The sequence below is a fragment of the Nymphalis io genome, chromosome 21 (assembly GCF_905147045.1).
Source record: "Nymphalis io chromosome 21, ilAglIoxx1.1, whole genome shotgun sequence".
Lineage (NCBI taxonomy): Eukaryota > Metazoa > Arthropoda > Insecta > Lepidoptera > Nymphalidae > Nymphalis > Nymphalis io.
Genome location: NC_065908.1, coordinates 7,101,840 through 7,121,234, shown reverse-complemented (window position 1 = coordinate 7,121,234; position 19,395 = coordinate 7,101,840). Strand labels below are relative to the sequence as shown.

At 33.0% G+C, this 19,395-nt stretch overlaps 1 protein-coding gene across 2 annotated transcripts in view; it reads left to right on the top strand.

Moving 5' to 3' along the window:
• Nucleotides 1-19,395, top strand: part of LOC126776742 (uncharacterized) — a 39,230-nt gene that overhangs the window by 5,832 nt on the left and 14,003 nt on the right. Inside the window, exon 1 of one of the 2 annotated variants that reach the window (XM_050499463.1) lies at nt 9,552-9,666. The exons of the other annotated variant lie outside the window; for it this stretch is intronic. The gene's annotated coding sequence lies outside the window, so the exon portion shown is untranslated. Of the gene's footprint in view, nt 1-9,551; nt 9,667-19,395 lie in introns of those variants that run through there. 2 annotated transcript variants of the gene reach the window in all.

Sequence of the window (19,395 nt, the reverse complement as noted above, 5' to 3'; positions counted from 1 at the left end):
GGTCCTGGATCCAAGACGGGCCGATAAAATGTAAAATATTACTTTATATTCCAGTTTTAAAATATATGGACCAATTTAAAAGCTTGTAGTTTGTCGTGTATCTGCTGAATGAACCTTGGTATAGAATGAGGTCATATTTATCATAAAAAAAAAACATTTTTATCGGAACTGAACCACTCGTTAGTAAATCGATAAGAGGTTTTCATTCAACTTGCATTGATCTAAACAACACTAATATTGCATGTTAAATAAAAATATTTGATAATAAAGTAACAGTAACAGTCTATAAATACTCCACAGAGGGTTTGCTGCTTACTCCGCTATGCTGCTCCGATGCTTGGTGTAATACAAATGGCAGTTCGTAGGTTTTCTTTATCGCTGAGCACGAGATGAATTAAAAACACATGAAAATTCAGCAGTGCTTGTCCAGGTTTGCACTTGGAATCATCGGCTAAACCACTGGGCTATCACGGTTCATTTTAATAATATCACAGATAATTCTATAAATAATAATAATATAATAATAAGATCCTGGGACATTTTTCACATACGGCCATCTGATCCCAAATTAAGCTTGTACAGAGACAACTGATATACTACATAATACTATTTTTCTTTTGTAAATACATACTTATATAGATAATTACACCCAGACTCAGGACATACAGACACGTTCATGCACACAAATATCTGCCCTGGGTGGGAATCGAACCCACAACCATCAGCGTGTAAGGCAAGTATTTACCAACCACACCAACCGGTTCGTCGAAATTCTAATATACCGCTCAGTTTCTTATAATTGAATCATCAATTATGTCAGAACATCACGACCGGTATTTCAAGTATGAAGTATTTTACTGAGTTACATGTGACGCATCTACATACAATCGCCTGTTAATGTGATCGCTATGACAATTTCAACATAAAACATTCATTATGGAAATAATATGTACGCGTTAATTGTTAAGGAAATTATAATAATTATAATCATATCCTGGGACATTTTTCACACACGGTTATCTGATCCCAAATTAAGCTTGTACAGAGCTTGTACTATGTAAACCAGACAACTGATATACTACATATACTATTTTTCTTTTGTAAATACATACTTATATAGATAATTACATCCAAATTATATTTCAATTCTTAATAGAAAAATTATATAAGTAAAAAAATAAAACGTAATATACCACATATATTTTCATTGTAGTCAATTTGTTGTGAGCTTGAATTTTAAGTCCCACGCAAATGTGGACTTTAAAAACTGTGTAGAAACTACACAGTATACCACAGGTATACTGTGAATCGTGTATGCGTCATAGACACTTAAATGAAACGTTACACGAAGAAACGTTACACTCGTTCGACTTTGGACTATTTTATTTATGCCACCATAAAATGTTTTAATTAATTTTAAACTTTATATGTCCCACATAGCGTACATTAGAGGAGAAAAAACATTAAATAAAATTATAGCGGTATTTTATATAACGATGTAAATACATAGTCCGAATTAGGTAAATTCAAGCTTAAGCGGAAAATGTATGTTTTTAAACCTTTGATACATTTGCGGTTTTCCGCTCATCACTGATATTAATGTTTTAAAAGGAATTACTACATGGTAATGATGTCGATCGAAATAATGCATGGCTTTAAGTGTATCGCGTTAACTAGTATAAACATAAAATATTGTAATTCTATTAAAAAAATAGTAGCAATCTTTTTATGAGCAGTGTTAGGTATAAAATGTAGTCTCTTTGGGGTTCAAGCTTCATCAAAATCGGTTCAGCGGTTTAACCGTGTAAGCCAAACAGACAGAGTTCCTATCACATTAATAATATTAATATTTATAGTATAAATTATATATGATATTCATATTAACTAAGGAGCGTCTCCAGTTTGTTTAATATTGCGTTGGGAGTATGTTCGACAAGAGCCCAAAGGGATATATTTTTTTATAGAATAGGACGGCGGAAGAGCATATGGGCCACTTGATGGTAAGTGGTCAACAAACGCCCTTAGACATTGGGATTGTAAGAAATGTCAACCATCGCTTACATAGCCAATGCGCCATAAACCTTGGGAACTAAGATGTTTTGTCCCTTGTGCCTGCAATTACACTGGCTCACCCGCCCTTCAAACCGGAACACAACAATATCAAGTACTGCTGTTTTGCGGTAGATTATCTGATGAGTAGGTACCTATCCAGACGAGCTTGCACAAAGCCCTACCACCAGTGGAGGATATGGAGGCTTAAAGACATTGCAAAGTGCATATAACAATACAACAGAAATGACACATGTGTTTGATATAATATCATTTGATCACATATTGACATAAGCCAGACGATAGAAAACGCTTCGATTCGAATCGAACGCACTTGTGTAAACGTAAGCCCGCTTCGCCACCGCACAGGTGAGATCGGCCCTCGTGTTATGCTGGTTACCTGTTATGCTTTCGAATGAAAGTCTAGACATGTCATATAATATGTAACTAGGAAACCTAGTAAGTAGACACATGTCCAACTAGTCTTGATCCTGGATTTTGTTAGGTTTCTTTTTATTATAAAGATTACATAACTTAGCTAGTTTTTTAATGTAATCGTATATGTAATAGTCATTTATCTAAAGTAATAAAATTTATTTTATTTTTACTGAAGAGTACGGATCTTCCAGACGGATTTTATAAATTAATTTTGCATTGGAAGCCCAAACCTTGAGGTAGATTTCTTAGGGCTATTTCACGTGAAGTTATGACCCACGGGGCGGAGCGGTAACGTTTAATACGGGAGCAGCTAGTATATAAACCTTTAGTTAAATGTCTATGATTGTACAGAACATTTTATATACATATATACTTAAATATTTTGGTATGGTTTTTCAGTTTTTTATCTGCATGTTACGTGATTTTGTTAGTTATAATTTATTGTGATTATTTTTGATTCAATGGAGAAATGTACGTGGCTAACCATTATTGTCACCATTTCAAGAGTTGTACTTTGGTAGTTCTTATTTAAGTTCTCAATGTAAATAAATCGTATAATATATAATTTGAAAATACCGAATATCGATAACCAACTTAGAATACAATTTTAGCAATAAAGAAGTGGGTTTTTTTATAGAATAGAACTAGCATACGGGCCACCTGATAGTATGTGGTCTCCACCGCCATAGACATTGGCTTTGTAAGAAATATTAACCAATCTTACATCGTCAATGCACCACCAACTTGAAGTTACACTGGCTCATTCATTATCTCGATGAAGTCGAGATGGCCCAGTGGTAAGAACGCGTGAATCTTAACCGATGAACGTGGGTTCAAACCCGGGCAAGCACCTCTGAATTTTCATGTGCTTAATTTCTGTTATAATTCATCTCGTGCTTTTCGGTGAAGGAAAACATCGTGAGGAAACCTGCATGTGTCTAATTTCATCGAAATTCTGCCACATGTGTATTCCACCAACCCGCATTGGAGCAGCATGGTGGAATAAGCTCCAAACCTTCTCAAAAAAGGAGAGGAGGCCTTAGCCCAGCAGTGGGACATTAACAGGCTGTTACTGTACTGTACTGTTTATTCATTATCTCATTACCTTGAACTTGTTTAAATTAATCATTCATTTGTATCGTATTTTTATGGCGGATATGATCGAGATTAATCGAGATTAAATGAGTTCGATGTTCGTTCATGTGATTGTAAATTTATTGGTATGGTACATTTAACATGAATGGAGTATTTTAAACTATATGTTTCCTTAATTTTGATTTTAAATTTGAATAATAACAATGCTATTTTTTAATTATTATTACTAGTTATCTATGAATCACTCGTGGTAGAGCTTTGTGGAAGCTCGTCTGGGAAGGTACCACCCGCTCATCAGATATTCTACCGCAAAACAGCGGTACTTGGTATTGTTGTGTTCCGGTTTGAAGGGTGAGTGAGCCAGTGTACGGGCACAAGGGACATAACATCTTAGTTCCCAAGGTTGGTGGCGCATTGGTGATGTAAGCGATGGTTAACATTTCTTGCAAAGCTAATGTCTATGGGCGTTGGTGACCACTGACCAGGTGGCCCATATGCTCGCCCGCCTTCCTATTCTATATAAAAAAACCATTTATTTGATAAAGATAACCTTAAAGGTCAACGGATCTGTGAGTTGTGACTCATTCGCGAATTTAAAGTTTTTTTTTTTTTTTTAGTACGCAAGATCTGGCTTCTCGGAACAAATCCGACATTCCCCGTGACTCGATCTATCTTATGAATGAATGACTCATTCGCTTTTACGACGTTCTACTTTTAAACTTTTTTTTTTGTATTCGGAAATGATTATCGTACATAAATTATTCTTTTAGTTTTTTGAGTCATCGTTACTATAACTTATCACTAAAGAAGGCCGATATTTTCTTTGTTCTATTTAATGAACTAAATAGACAAATAGTAATATTATGCTAAGTAATTAGTAAATTACACGGAAGTTTGACAGTGTCGGTTAATAGGTTATAAACTTTTTAATTACCGCAAACCTAAAAGCCATAAAAAGGAAAAAAAAATACCTTTCAGTTGATATTTTGACATATATTATAATCGAATATACATAGATTCTAAATTCTAAATATTTATTTAACATTTAAATATTACACACTTAATTGCTTTAAACAGTGATCATCTTGATTTGCGCGTATTTAAAACTTTGCCTGTCGTTCGTACTGCTCGAAAGGTACAAGTTAAGTGAATATTTTTTAAACAAATCTTACATTATAAATTTAGTACGTTATTGGTAATTTCGTTTGTCAAACAATGTATAACATAGTCTTATATAAAAAGTAGCTCATAATACTAAAACTAATTAAATTTCGGTCGTAGATGTGAAGTGAGTTACTATGGAAAAAATATCAATTTATTTCAAAACTCAGGCGAAGTCAGGCCTAAAGCTAGATATTAACAATGCAACAGTGAATTCATTTGTAAATAAAACCTAATATTACATTCAGTAAATTAACCGGATGTCATACAATCAACTAACAATAGTTACACTATCTATTCCGATGCAGACGAACAACATGACATACATACATACGGTAACGAGGTCACAAATTACAATAAATTTTATCTAACGAAATCTGGACAACAAAGTGAAATATTCAAATAGACCTAAAACATAATCATTGTCAAACTTGCGATGACAATCGTATTAAAATTAAAATAGAAACGATCCTCTGACACTAAGAAATATTATGGTCAATGACCTTTCGACCATCGTAAGTGAGATGTTATTTACCTTATGCCTGTAATTACACTGACTCACTTACCATTTTGGAGAATAGGCATTTGTTCGGAACATATTTTAGTACAAAAGTGCACTCAATTTGGTCACTTTCTTTCGAAGGGCAAATCTGACACGTCTGGAAACAGTTCACTCGCAGGACCAGCTGCTTTACGTGCTTTTCGAGACACATAGGGAGAGTAAACACTGCCAACACAGATCTTGCTACTACTGAGAGTGTCGACAGAAAAATTTAATAAGATTGTTATTGGTTTGTCCCGGGGCTTGAACCCATGACTTTGTCTAGCCGCTAATCCAAGCAGTCTTCTACATATATGCTACTGTAGGACTAAAGTGTTTGATTTATTTAATATTTGTGTTATTTATTTTTAACTTCATGTTAGAAGTCAACGATCGGTTTTATATTTTAGAATGTTATTTATAACATTATATCTGATCGATAAGGATTTTTTATTGGGTAATAACATGGCATAACTGTACATAACGCTACGCTTTTGCACATGTATCTTCGTTTCATATTGCACGCAAAAGCGTGTTAATCAAAGATCAGTAGGGCTATTCTCTAAGAATAAACTCGACCACCTCGCTCGACTCATCGCGGAAATCGGTCGTGAAATGTCAGAAAGTCATATGCGATATTGACCATAATATATATATTTTTTTATAGTATAGGTTGGCGGACGAGCATATGGGCCACCTGATAGTAAGTGTTCACCAAACGCCCTTAGACATTGGCATTGTAAGAAATGTTAACCATCGCTTACATCGCCAATGCGCCACCAACCTTGTGAACCAAGATGTTATATCCCTTGTGCCTGTAATTACACTGGCTCACTCACCCTTCAAACCAGAACACAAGAATACCAAGTACTGCTGTTTTGCGGTAGAATATCTGATGAGTGGGTGGTACCTACCCAGACGAGCTTGCACAAAGCCCTACCACCACTGAATAATACATATAACTAAATAAAAATAATTATAACATTTCAAGAATACACGGATCAAAATAGTATATCACAAATCGTTTGTCAACATTTATGGTCAACATGTACATGTCTAATGCTTTACATGAAACTACGCAATATAATTTTTTTATTCTATAAAATTTAATTGTCAGTTAGAAGAAGTTCCCAAACAAAAAAAAATTCAAACTATTGTGTGTGTGTCTAAAACACAATTTAATTTATTTTGTTAATGTTAATTCTTTCAATTGTAATTTTTTTTAATATATTTCGAAAAACGTTCAAATAATTAAAAAAAATAATAATAAAGTAACTGCCAGTTATTGTTCCAATGTCAAGCTAACTTCTCATTTTGAGGAGGTTCAGAGCTTATTCCACCAAGCTGCTCCAATGCTTGTTGATAGATGTGGTTGATAGATGTGGTTGTAGAATGTCAATCGAATTATTATGCAAAATACCTCACAATGCTTTCCTTCACCGCCAAGCAAGAGATGAATTATAAATATCAATTGAAATAGCACATGAAAACTCAACAGTTTTTGCCTGGGCTTAATCCCACGATCTACGATTAAAATGCAGGTGTTCTAATCACTGAGACATAATGGCTCAAGTACTTGGTGACATTTTATGATTTTACTTAAATTTTCTATTCATTTGACATAGATAATTTAAACAGATTTTAATTTATTTACATACATAACTAATTGCCCGTCTTGCGAAAGTAAGTCTGTCTTTCACGGCTAAGCTATTGAACGCAAGTTCTCAATATCAAGTTGAAAACATACAAATGGGTATGTGGGCTATTATTAAAAACATAACCCTCAGTCATATAGTGTTTCTCAAGATACTTTTCATGGCTACTTAAAGACAGTGAAAAATCATTGATTAATACGAACATTGCTTACAAGTTCAAAGTTCAGAAGTGTGAGCGTGATTGGCCGTGGAATCGAAGTTTTACATTGCAGTCTTAAGTCCTAACTAGACTGTCGCTGCATCCTAATAATTTGAACATGTTATATATTACTAAAATACCAACTAGAGGGTAAGGTACACCTAAGAATTAAAATGGCGCAATCGTCTTCGAAGGTTTATCGTCAACCGAATTCCTAGCGGACGAAGCCGCGGTTTAAGTTCGTAAGTATAATGTGATATTCTATTACATAACAACGAAAGTCATCAATATAAACATATTTTTTTGTTTACATAACGATTATGGTCCACCCGAGTGAAACCAAAGTAGTACTAATATGTAAATAATGATGTTTTGATCGCAAGGTGTCATCGAATCGTCGCAGGAAATATCAGTCGATTGAATTCCGTGTGAAAGTAATGATATACGATTCTCCACCGAGTGTGAATTATTGTTAACGAAACGTAATTAATAACAAATTAATTATTTTACATATATATAAATAAAAAAAAAATAGATACTATACGAATCGGGCCGGTTGGCGTGGTTAGTACTTGCCTTTCACTCCGAAGGTTTCACCCAGGACAGACATTTGTGTGCATGAACATCTCTGTTTGAGTCTGGGTGTAATTATGTATATACAAAAAAAAGTAGTATGTGTAGTATATCAGTTGTCTGGTTTCCACAGTACAACCTCTGCTTAGTTCGAGATCAGATGACCCTGTGCGAATAATGTCCCAGGATATTATTATTATTACATATCAAAAATAACCGCGTGGAATCATGGCAAGATTGCTAGCAGCATATTTGAATAGCAATTGCGATCCTTTGGGCGAAATATGAATCAACTCTCCTGTCTTGTAGAGGCAATAGGACGAGGAAATAAGCCGTGATTGGTTACGCGTGACGTGATTTTGACCGAAGATTGCGGGCTCATACCTAAATCATCCCGTTGCGGTTAAGGAAAACAGCGAAGAAACATGCATGCATGTGCATACATGTCGAGATGTCGGATGAATTTTCACATGTATCTGTATGTATATCGCCCCTTGGATCAGTGTGGTGGATTATGTGAGCCTCGAACCTTCTCAAGGCTACAGGCCGCTATATTTTTTTTTTTTATTTTATTTTATTTTTATTTATTTGGGAAACATACAGCATAATATAATACATAAAATTTAGTAACAAAATAAATTTCACTTAAGCCAACAAAGTTTCCACTTATACAAACAAACATGGAGTGAACCTAACGATAACAAGTTATTTAACAATTTATTAAGATATATGAATAAAGTATTAAAAATAATTTAAAACAGAAAAAAAAAAAAACGATAAGTATATTACTGACAAATACAGTTTTTTAGAGCTTCTTTGAACTTAAATAAATTTTCGTTAAATATATCTATACTAGTGTAGCGTTTATTATGATTGTCACATGCTCTTACTAAAAAGCGATTTTTAGCATAGTTCGTTCTACACATTGGGACATAAAAGGTATGTTTTGAACGGGCAATGGAATGTGAGCACTTGATATAAATGTTGTTGACTAAGTACATTGAATCGACAAAATTATTTACAATTTTGTAAAGAAAAACCTGATCTTTGCATTCCCTGCGTTTCTCAAGCGACAAAATATTAAGCTTATTAATAGCATTGGACCCAAATTTACGCGTTAATTTTTTTTATATATTATTATTATATGTAATATTTTTTATATGTTATTTTTTATATATTAATTCAATTGGCGTGTCTGTACATTATGTAAACTATACCGACATTAAGGTTAAGGAAAATAATAATTAAATGCCTTAGTTAAATTAATTTACAATAAATTATTGCTCAAACATGAAACAAGTGTACAACGCGTGCCAATATAATAGATTTATAATATAAATTATTTATATAAGTGTCGGAAAGTACTTATTTTAGTATGGTCAGCAAAAACATTTTTTACGTCTTTTTTATTTCTTATCAAACTCACCTTTAAAATTATGCTAAATACATAAATTAAATTATATTCAATGTTGAATTGGATATATATATATTTAAAGTTCTTCATTATAATATTTCTCTTATGGCACTATTTAAAACTTTGCTTTTCTTACGAAACCTAATTTTACTATGATACAAATCATTATCAATAATAGCAACAAAAAACAATAACCAATTATGAAAACACAACAAAACGTAAAGACAATACGATTCCGATTACACACTACTCATATAAACAATAATAAATTTAATTGAAACGTTTAATCTGACACAGTGATGCTCGCGAACTTTTTTTTCTAACTGTACCGTAGAGACAGAGATGCGAATGGTGTGCGAGTAAGATGGCAGAAGTTAAATCGCCATTAACAATACATATTTCTTTATTGGCACGGATTGACGCGAAGTGATTAACTGTATTGTTACGCACGCAACTATAAAATTCGCAAGAAAAAGTGTTTGTAACATATTAACATTTAAGCTTCGATTCTTTGGTCGAAAAAATTAACTTGGATAACATTGTAAGTACGTTAATTGTTTAATGTAATTAAGGTGTCGTGTGACACTTGTCTATAGGTAACATTGGTGACCCCGATATGTCATAGACAATATCGTAAACGGGAGTCAGCACGACTCGTAACCGTTACCGTATCGTATGTTGCATAATTAATAGACACTTTTTCACGCTTATGCACTGTTTTTTTTTTAATTTATCTAAGCAAAGGTTGTCCAACAAACAAACTGCTTGCTTTTTTATTGTTAAAAATTTTTACCACGTAATATTTTATGATATTCTGGTATAAAAAAATAATGACCGAGTATAATTCAAGTTTATTTATTAAAAAACCTATAGTCTAGACTGGAAAAGTTCTACCAAGACTTCGGAGATTGAGAATTATAGTGATCAAAAGCGCCCTGCTGTGCTACTCCTGTTTGTTTTCTCAGTCTTAGTAATTTATTTGTTCAGTATATTTAAATAAACTTCATACTTCAAACATTTTTCAAACAGAATTCACTTTTCACTTTTATCTAATAGAACATACAAACAAAGATATGGATGATTTGTTGTTCAGTAAATTCGTTTTGTTTTTGTTCGAAATCAGATTACAATATTGAGCGTAACTTTAAATTATTTGGAAGACATACATTCAACACTTGTATTAAACATTGTGATTTAAATCTAATAAAATGCAGCTGCAAAATTCGAACATGTATTTTTAAAAGTGGAACTCCATTCTCGATAATGATTCGATTATATCGGTGACTTCCCAACCCTATCCACCAGCGCCTCCGTGCCATCGATGCTACGTGTTCAGAATTCAAACCGATTCATCGGAATTCAAAAATGGCCGGCTGTCACACCGGCTCATGTATTATTACGTACATACTAACTCTAAACTTAAATAGTGAGAAATACGTAAATGATTTCTAAGTAAAATCCCATATTTATTCCGTACAATTGCTTCTCGAAGTAAGCATAAATCAAGATGTTTTCTTGTGTCTTGTTTATAATTTAATAATAAATAAGAAGATACTAGAAGTATGACATGTTCCTTGCAATGAAATTGCCGGTTTAATATTTATGTATAGTTTATGAATCACATAATGTCCTTAGAGGATATTAGCAGCTGCTATGCGATTATGTATTTGCTGGTGTAGGATATAACATAATATGTAATAACATGACTAATCGCAGTAAGCGCGTAACTGAGAAAAACAAAAATATGTATAACTTATTATGAAGAATATATTTTTAATTAACTCCATTTATCGAAATCTTTAGTCGATATAAGATTTCTAAAAATATAGTTTACATCACTAAATTTAAAAACAAAATCTTCCTTAATTAAAGCTAAGCCCTTATGTTGACAGCCCTGGATTTAATATTCTAAGCTCAGGTATTAGTATTCTAATACAGAGCTAGACCGGCAGGTGATCTCTACGGCATTTATTTAACATTCCAAACATTTATCTTGATCAGAACACAACTACACAGCTCTGTTAACTACATATAGACTCGCTGAATTCATTTCATATTCACATTATATGCAATACTTTTAATAAATGACAAAGAGGTTTTATAGCTATTTGACAGTTCATTTAATAAATGTCAGCAAAAAACAATTAGACCAAATGTGTGTGCTGTTCTATGTGACACAATAATCAAAAGACATTGAATGTATATTGTGGTCTTTTTAGACATCATTAAATCTTTTGTCAATTAGACAGCCACGTGGATTTTTGGTTGTGGATTTGATATTTGAAAATTATTTTTTATTTTTAGAATAACTACATATTATAAAACGAAGTCCTTCCGCCGCGTTTGTCTGTTTGAACGCGATAAACTCAAAAACTACCAATTAGATTTCCATGCAGTTTTCACCAGTAAATGGAGCGATTCATGTGAATGGTTTACAGTACGGGATTGGATAAATTGGCTGAAATATGACGAAGACTGTTGAAGATGTTGGAAAAATCGACTGAGAAGCTTTACTGGCGTATACCACGAAAACGTTTAATGTCCCTTATTCTTCCCATGCGAAACTCGGGCAAGTAACTAGTAAATAATAATAATAAACTTTATTGCAAACCAAATAAATTAAAAATGGTTAAAATAGTTACGGTCACAGGCACAAAAGAAATTCCATTTTTAAAATTAAATCGCCGAATCAGTTTATCTTGTCTATGAGTATAACCTTCATATAAGTAGAAAACTAACAATGTACAATTCTACGATCATGAGATGTGGGCACCTATTTTTATTTGAGATAAGATTAGAAATTGATCTGATATGTAAAATGAATATGTATAACGAAACATTTACTGATATACGTTTGAAATTTTACAAACGTTTTGAAATGGATAAAGGTAAAAAATGTAACAACCTGTAAATGCTGAACTCTTGATACATTTTTACCATAACTGCAGACAAGGGAAATAACATCTTAGTCCCCAAGTTTGGCGATGCATTGGCTATGTAGGGATGGTTAATATTTCTTACGTCGCCAACGTCTATGGGCCGTGGTGACCACTTACCATCAGGTGGCCCATAAGCCCGTCCGCCGACCTATAAAATAAAAAATAAATAAAAACAGATGTGATACACACGACTCCCACAATTATCACTTTTATACCGGATACTCATACTATTCATGATTTGAAACTCGTTCGGAAATCTAGACAACAGGAAGTCAGCTACAACACTTCTCTTCGAGTATTATACTTCATTTTCCGAACGGGTGCTAGATTTTATACACAAATTAATGTGTAATTGTTATTAACTACAAGATAAAATAAAATTCATTTCAATTTTTAATTGATCTTCATTAATCATTACTGTACATCACTTGGTTTTTAAAAAAGCCGAGATGGCCTAGTGGTTAGAACGCGTGAATCTTAACTGACGATCGTGGGTTCAAACCCGGGCAAGCACCACTGAATTTTCATGTGCTTAATTTGTGATTATAATTCATCTCGTGCTTGACGGTGAAGGAAAACATCGTGAGGAAACCTGCATGTGTCTAATTTCATTGAAATTATGCCACATGTGTATTCTACCAACCCGCATTGGAGCAGCGTGGTGGAATAAGCTCCAAACCTTCTCCTCAAAAGGGAGAGGAGGCCTTAGCCCAGCAGTGGGACATTAACAGGCTGTTACTGTTACTGTACTGTGTACTTGGTTTTAGCGCTTTGTCACCCGACTAGGTAGGTACCACCCACTTATCACAATAGCAAACAGCAAAACTAAGTATTATTCCGTTCCGGTTCGAAAGGTAAGGAGCCAGTATATATAAGCACAAGAGACATAACATCTTAGTTCTCAAGGTTGGTGGCGCATTTGCAAAAAATTTAATTATAATACTACAAGTAATAGCCCTTTATTGTAATACTGTCAAGCAATGGCTTCCTCTTTCCATGAGGTTTAGAGCTTATTCCACCACGCTACTCAACTTCAATTGTAATTACACTTATAAAAAACGTCAATATAATATACCTTTAACTTTGTGTTTGATCGTGTATATATTTTGTCTGTGCGTCTGCGATTGGCAAGATTTTCTAAGTGCGCGACGAGGCGGGCGCATGTTTAAGTTACATGTCGATGGTCACGTCACGTCACGTTACGTAATGTACGCTACTTGATCGATTGTGCTAAATCCGGTAGAGCTATCACTGTTCTCATTAAATACTTTCTTTATTTTAGTGATGTTCAACAGATTATATATAATATTTTAGTATTTATTTACCATCTGTAAAACTTGTTATCGGAAATATAGATAAAAGTACTTCAAGTCTTAATAAATTTTTATCCGACTGCTTGTATAAGACAGGTTATTTGTTTTTTACCGTATTTGTTTGTATGTTGTCGGTTTCTTTGGAAAGCAAAACATCGATTTTTATGGTTCTGTCATGAGTGTGGTCTATACTTACGGGAAGGTGCTAGTATACTGGTGCAACAAAGATATGCATAGATTATCCAGTTATTATCTTCAGCAACATCTCAGTTTGTTCGATTCATTTCAAATATTGAATAGCTAATTACCTATGTCTTCTTTTTAAACTTCGATCGCTACTTCCAGTCCCTTATTGACTAAATGTCAAATTTATATTTTTTTCCCTACACGACTTAAACACACACAGGAAACAAATTAAAATGCCAAATAATAATTCAGTCAACAATAAATCCCAAATATAGCTCTGCCAACCATATAATTATTGATTAAGCGTTGGTCACAAATACAGTCAGCATCGGTGCTATTAGCTAGCATTAAAATAGTTAAAGCATTACCCATTAATATGAACGCACGTGCAAATACCATCAAAGTGATTAACTGCCCATATTGAGAGACAAAGAGAATTCTTGTGGTAAACTGAGACATCACACGTAATAATGTTACGAATACATTTTCAAAACAATCCAAATTAATATCAATCACAATGATATCACCCACAAGCTGACATTATAAAACAGTGGGTAATCGATCGCGTTTGTCTCGTTTGTGTTATGATGTTTTAAGTAACGGTATAATTCCAATTGCTGGGTTGATGGGTAAATGAGCCACCTGATGGTAAGTGATCACCACCACTCATTTGGAACTAAGATGTAATACCTCTTATGCTTGTAGTTTCACAGGCTAACTCACCCTTCAAACTGTAGCACAAAAATACTAAGAATTGCTGTTTAGCGGTAGAATATCTGATGACGCAGATGGGCCTGCACCAAGTGTTTGATTATTACATCACGCTACTCTAATGCGGTTAAGTCACTGCACATGCAACAGATTTTTATGATAGCACAAAAATAAAATAAAACGTAACAGGAACACACACGAATGTAACACGAATAAAAACTTTTTGCACCAAAATAGTTTCACTCAAAAGTTTCATTCAAATTAAAATTTATAATGATGGCCCAGTGGTAAGAACGCGTGAATCTTAACCGATGATCGTGGGTCCAAACCCGGGCGAGCACCACTGAATTTTCATGTGCTTAATTTGTGATTATAATTCATCTCGTGCTTTACAGTGAAGGAAAACATCGTGAGGAAACCTGCATGTGTCTAATTTCACTGAAATTCTGCCACATGTGTATTCCACCAACCCGCATTGGAGCAGCGTGGTGGAATAAGCTCCAAAACCTTCTCCTCAAAATGAGGAGAGGAGGCCTTTAGCCCAGCAGTGGGACATTCACAGGCTGTTTCGGTAATTCGGTAATGTCACGTTCATTGCGATTTGCGACCAAAGATGCGATCGGCATTTATTTTGATATTTAATGAGTTTGATTAAACAGTTAATAATCGATACTACTATGTAACCAGCGGGGGAATGCAAACATTAAACATATTAATCATACGATATGTTACTCTAATTGATTATACATACTAAGCTGGTAGCGGTTCTCCGTAGCACTCACACAAACGAAGTGCATATTTGTAAAATGACATTACAAAATTGCTTTTTAAAACCGTTTCGAGTAATTTACATACAAATATTTTCAATTTAACTATATAAATTTAGCTGTATAGAACAACATATTAAATGCATATTTTTATTTAACTATTATTTTACCTACACCTGTAAGGCTGTAACTGACAGAAACGGTCTTTGCCTTATAGAAAAAAGAAATGAAAATGTCAAACGTTTGCGCGGGAAGCCGAGAACACCTTACACGGTTAGGCATCTGCTGAAGAATAAATTGTTCATTACACAATTCGCAGCTGCAGGCTAAATGTCAAACCTTAATTGAAAGCCAAGGTCTCCTTACGTACTCCTTGTCTTAAATAGAATAATCGTTATTGAAGGTATTAGAGACCTAATTGATAGCTCGTTACTACTGTTAGAAATACTTATTTATATACTTAAATGAATGTAATAATCGCATATTTTGTTATTGTATCCGATTTAATAAAAATATAATCGATTTCAGAACGTAATTGGTATTGCTTTGTGTTTAAAGGAAAAATAGTTTACCCGCGCTTTATTAATAAAACTGAATGACTGTCACCGAATCGATGAAAATGTGATATATTTTTATTGGTTCGGCAAAGATATCAGAATGTAAAGGATATTAAAATTAACAAATTAATCGACTGTCATAACCCGATGTGACGGCAAATCCGACACGACCGGAAAGAGTTCAGACACTCGAGGGCTTTCTGAGGCACGGAAGTGTACATACTTCCAATTTCCAAAAAACCAATAACTTTTTATGGGCCCGACCTAGTGATTGAACTCGGGACTTCGGGATCTGCGACCTTATATCTAGCCACTAGATCAATGAGAAAGTCTAGAAAAACATAATCCAATTATTAAATACATAATCAAAAGTTCATCATACAACGCCTACACGAGTCAAAATAAGTATAACAATCGCCACGTGCCATCGCCACCGATTAGTTTTTTACACAAGTCGGTTTATCAGCCATATGCCACCGACGCGTGCCCTTTATGGCGTTAGGGTAATGGTGCATTAAGCATAATATACGGTATCATTGTTTTTTTCTACGAAGTTCATTCGTTGGCGTAGCATTTGACCGAGATTAAATTTCATATTATAAAAACTGTATACAAATTTTCTTTCACACACACAAACAGGTGTTATTCCTATAATATAAAATTCATTAAATTTTCTTTCTTTAATATTATATTACAGAATTATTAACATTAAAGCCTTAAATATATACAAATAAAAATTTTATATACATTAAATTATTAATTATGATTTAAATACAAGGATTTGCTCTCTGTATTTATATTTTTCAAGAATATTTTATCCATTGAATTTAATAAATATATTGTATTCGAGTATTTTTTAATCGTCATTTGAACGAATGAAACGAATATGACGTTTCAAAAATTAATAAACTAATGAAATAAAGTAAATTAATATTTAGGTTTATATATACGCGTCGACTTGATGACCTCTTCCTTTTATTTTCGTCGGTTAAATATATAAATCAATTGATATAATTTATATAGACAATGGCGCATGTATAGTTTTTAAGAGTAGAGGCGAGAACTGTAAGCGGTAATTAAGGCTGTAACTATAAAGCTAGAAATCAGTTTATAGTTCGATTGTAATTAAATAAACATATATATTTTTTTAAAGAATAGGAAGTCGGACGAGCATATGGGCCACCTGATGGTAAGTGGTCACCAACGCCCATAGACATTGGCATTGTAAGAAATGTTAACCATCGCTTATATCACTGCGCCACCAACCTTGGGAACTAAGATGTTATGTCCCTTGTGCCTGTAATTACACTGGCTCACTCACCCTTTAAACAGGAACACAACAATAACAAGTACTGCTGTTTTGCGGTAGAATATCTGATGAGTGGGTGGTACCTACCCAGACGAGCTTGCACAAAGCTCTACCAGTAAATAGCAGATAATATCGTTATATATTTTTACAAGCCTATTATAATATGAAAGTTTCAGATTAATTAGTTTTGGAAAGAGAAAATAATCAAAAATATCTTATTTACAATATGACTAAGGCTATAGACACTTAAGTAATTTTAGATAAGGTCACTTGTATTGCAATTATTAAAACGTGAGGAATGTTATGTATTCCTTTTTACCTTATATGTATTTAGTAGCTTATAAGATAATACAATGTTTTTACTAATATTATAAATACGAAAGTTTATATTTATTTATTTGTTTGTTACGTCTTATATAATGAACGAAACATCATGAAGTTTTATATACACGTTGTCATGGGTACAGAAAAGTAATGTACATCACACGGAAGCCATCGTCTGAAAATTGTATATAAGATGTACTCATTCGCAACAAACAAACTCCCGTTTACATTTAACTTTCCCATTTAAAGTGTGTATATGGATTGTAGATACAGTAATAATAAAATCAAACTAAACAACTCGTTAACTATTCACTGCATAGTTGACAGATAAAATCACATTCATCGTCAACATAGATAAAAAATAACAAAAGTTCCTTTGTAAAGGTTAATTACAAGTCTATCTCGTTTTACGTAACACACGTTACTTTCACTACACACTCCATTGGGCGCGGAAGTCCCAACTCTAATACTACGTGGAATGGAACGCAACAGTAATGGACAGATGTTAGAGAACCGGTAAGCGACGAGAATGCAGCAAAGAGAACCGACTTCGTATTTATACAGGCTGCTCATTAATTACTTGCTTCCATTTTCAAAAATATTTAAATTTTTGTTGCTATTAATAGTTAAGCGTATTAATAGTCGGAAGTTAGTCGTTTATAATTATTAATTTATTTATTTTAATAAAATTACAATTTTAAAATATTTAAAAGTGTTATAAGCAAAGCGATAAATAACGGTCACCGAAGACATACTTATTCGTACATATATACATAACTAGATAATATTTCTACATTTCTTATGCTAATTAATTTGTAACGATTGCGTGATCGCCTATTCAAGTGTTGAAAGTTGCATACGAACAGACAATAGCCGCCACAGAGTATAAATGAAGCAATATGTCACTTCGAAGTTAATCTGTCAACAATTATTCAACGTGACAGCTATGCAAATTGTTTTACACATATTTCTTAGACAAATATTAACAAATTTATTCCACATCTGTGTAAATAAAAAAAAAATAACCAAAGTATATTTAAAATAATTGACGCAAATGGAATAAATTAATATATTATAATGCTCTCCGCATAATTAACAATCATAATTCCACTTGTAAAAATCTATTTATTTTAGCATATTTTATACAAAAGTTATATTAAAATTATTATTTCAAAAATACGTTTTCAAAACTATTTGTTCCCTATGTATACACGTCCCATCAAACGAGGGGTGATAAGGGGCGATACTTCCAAGCGAAAAAGCGGAACTCGATCACACCTGGCCGTAACTATAGAGATGAAATCACTACACGCCTCGATCGATATTATGTAACGGATTTTCATTCAGTGGCATTTTTTTATGTTTATGCAATACTAGTCTGTCCTACAGATTTACCCGCGCTTTTTGTAAAGCAGTTACATTAAATAATAAAAAAATAGTTAATAACAAAATAGGTTTTATATGCTTTTGATGGACTCAACAGAATATAATACGATTTAAAGAATACTTGTACCATGTAACTTGGAATGTTTAGTAATTTTAAAGATTAACACAATAATAAAAATAATTTTGACCTGCAAATAATTATTTTATATTCAAAACAAAGTTCGTTACACTGTCATTTATACTATCATACATACTGGGCTTACTTTTATATAGATTAAATAATGAGTTTGTCTTAATTTTTTCTATATAGACATAGAGAAAAAAAATACAAAACTTCGGATGTATGTAGGTTGCAAATTAAAAATCTAATTTTTCAGTATTTTAAAATGTCTTAGAAGTAATATTGGAATATAAGTTTTTGTGTAAATTTCAGGAACTTTTAATTCTACTTAAATCCTTAAAATGTGTGTAGTTCGCAAATTATAGTTTTTACACAAACAATCCTCGCTATCGATAAAAAAGATAATTCAACTAGGATTAACAAGACAATTTCGAGAATATCTATGCAATCAAAAAAATACTTTAAAAAAATTTACAATTATATAACAAGTAAGTATATAATTTACGCCATTTAGTATTGTACAAGCTTTGTCAATATAACAAAACGGACCCATGTGCGTAGTGCAATTTTTTTTTTTAAATTAATTGCGTTGAAGTTAACTGCGATTTGCACGGAATTATGATTTGACACAACACGGCGCTGTTTTCGTTCAATACA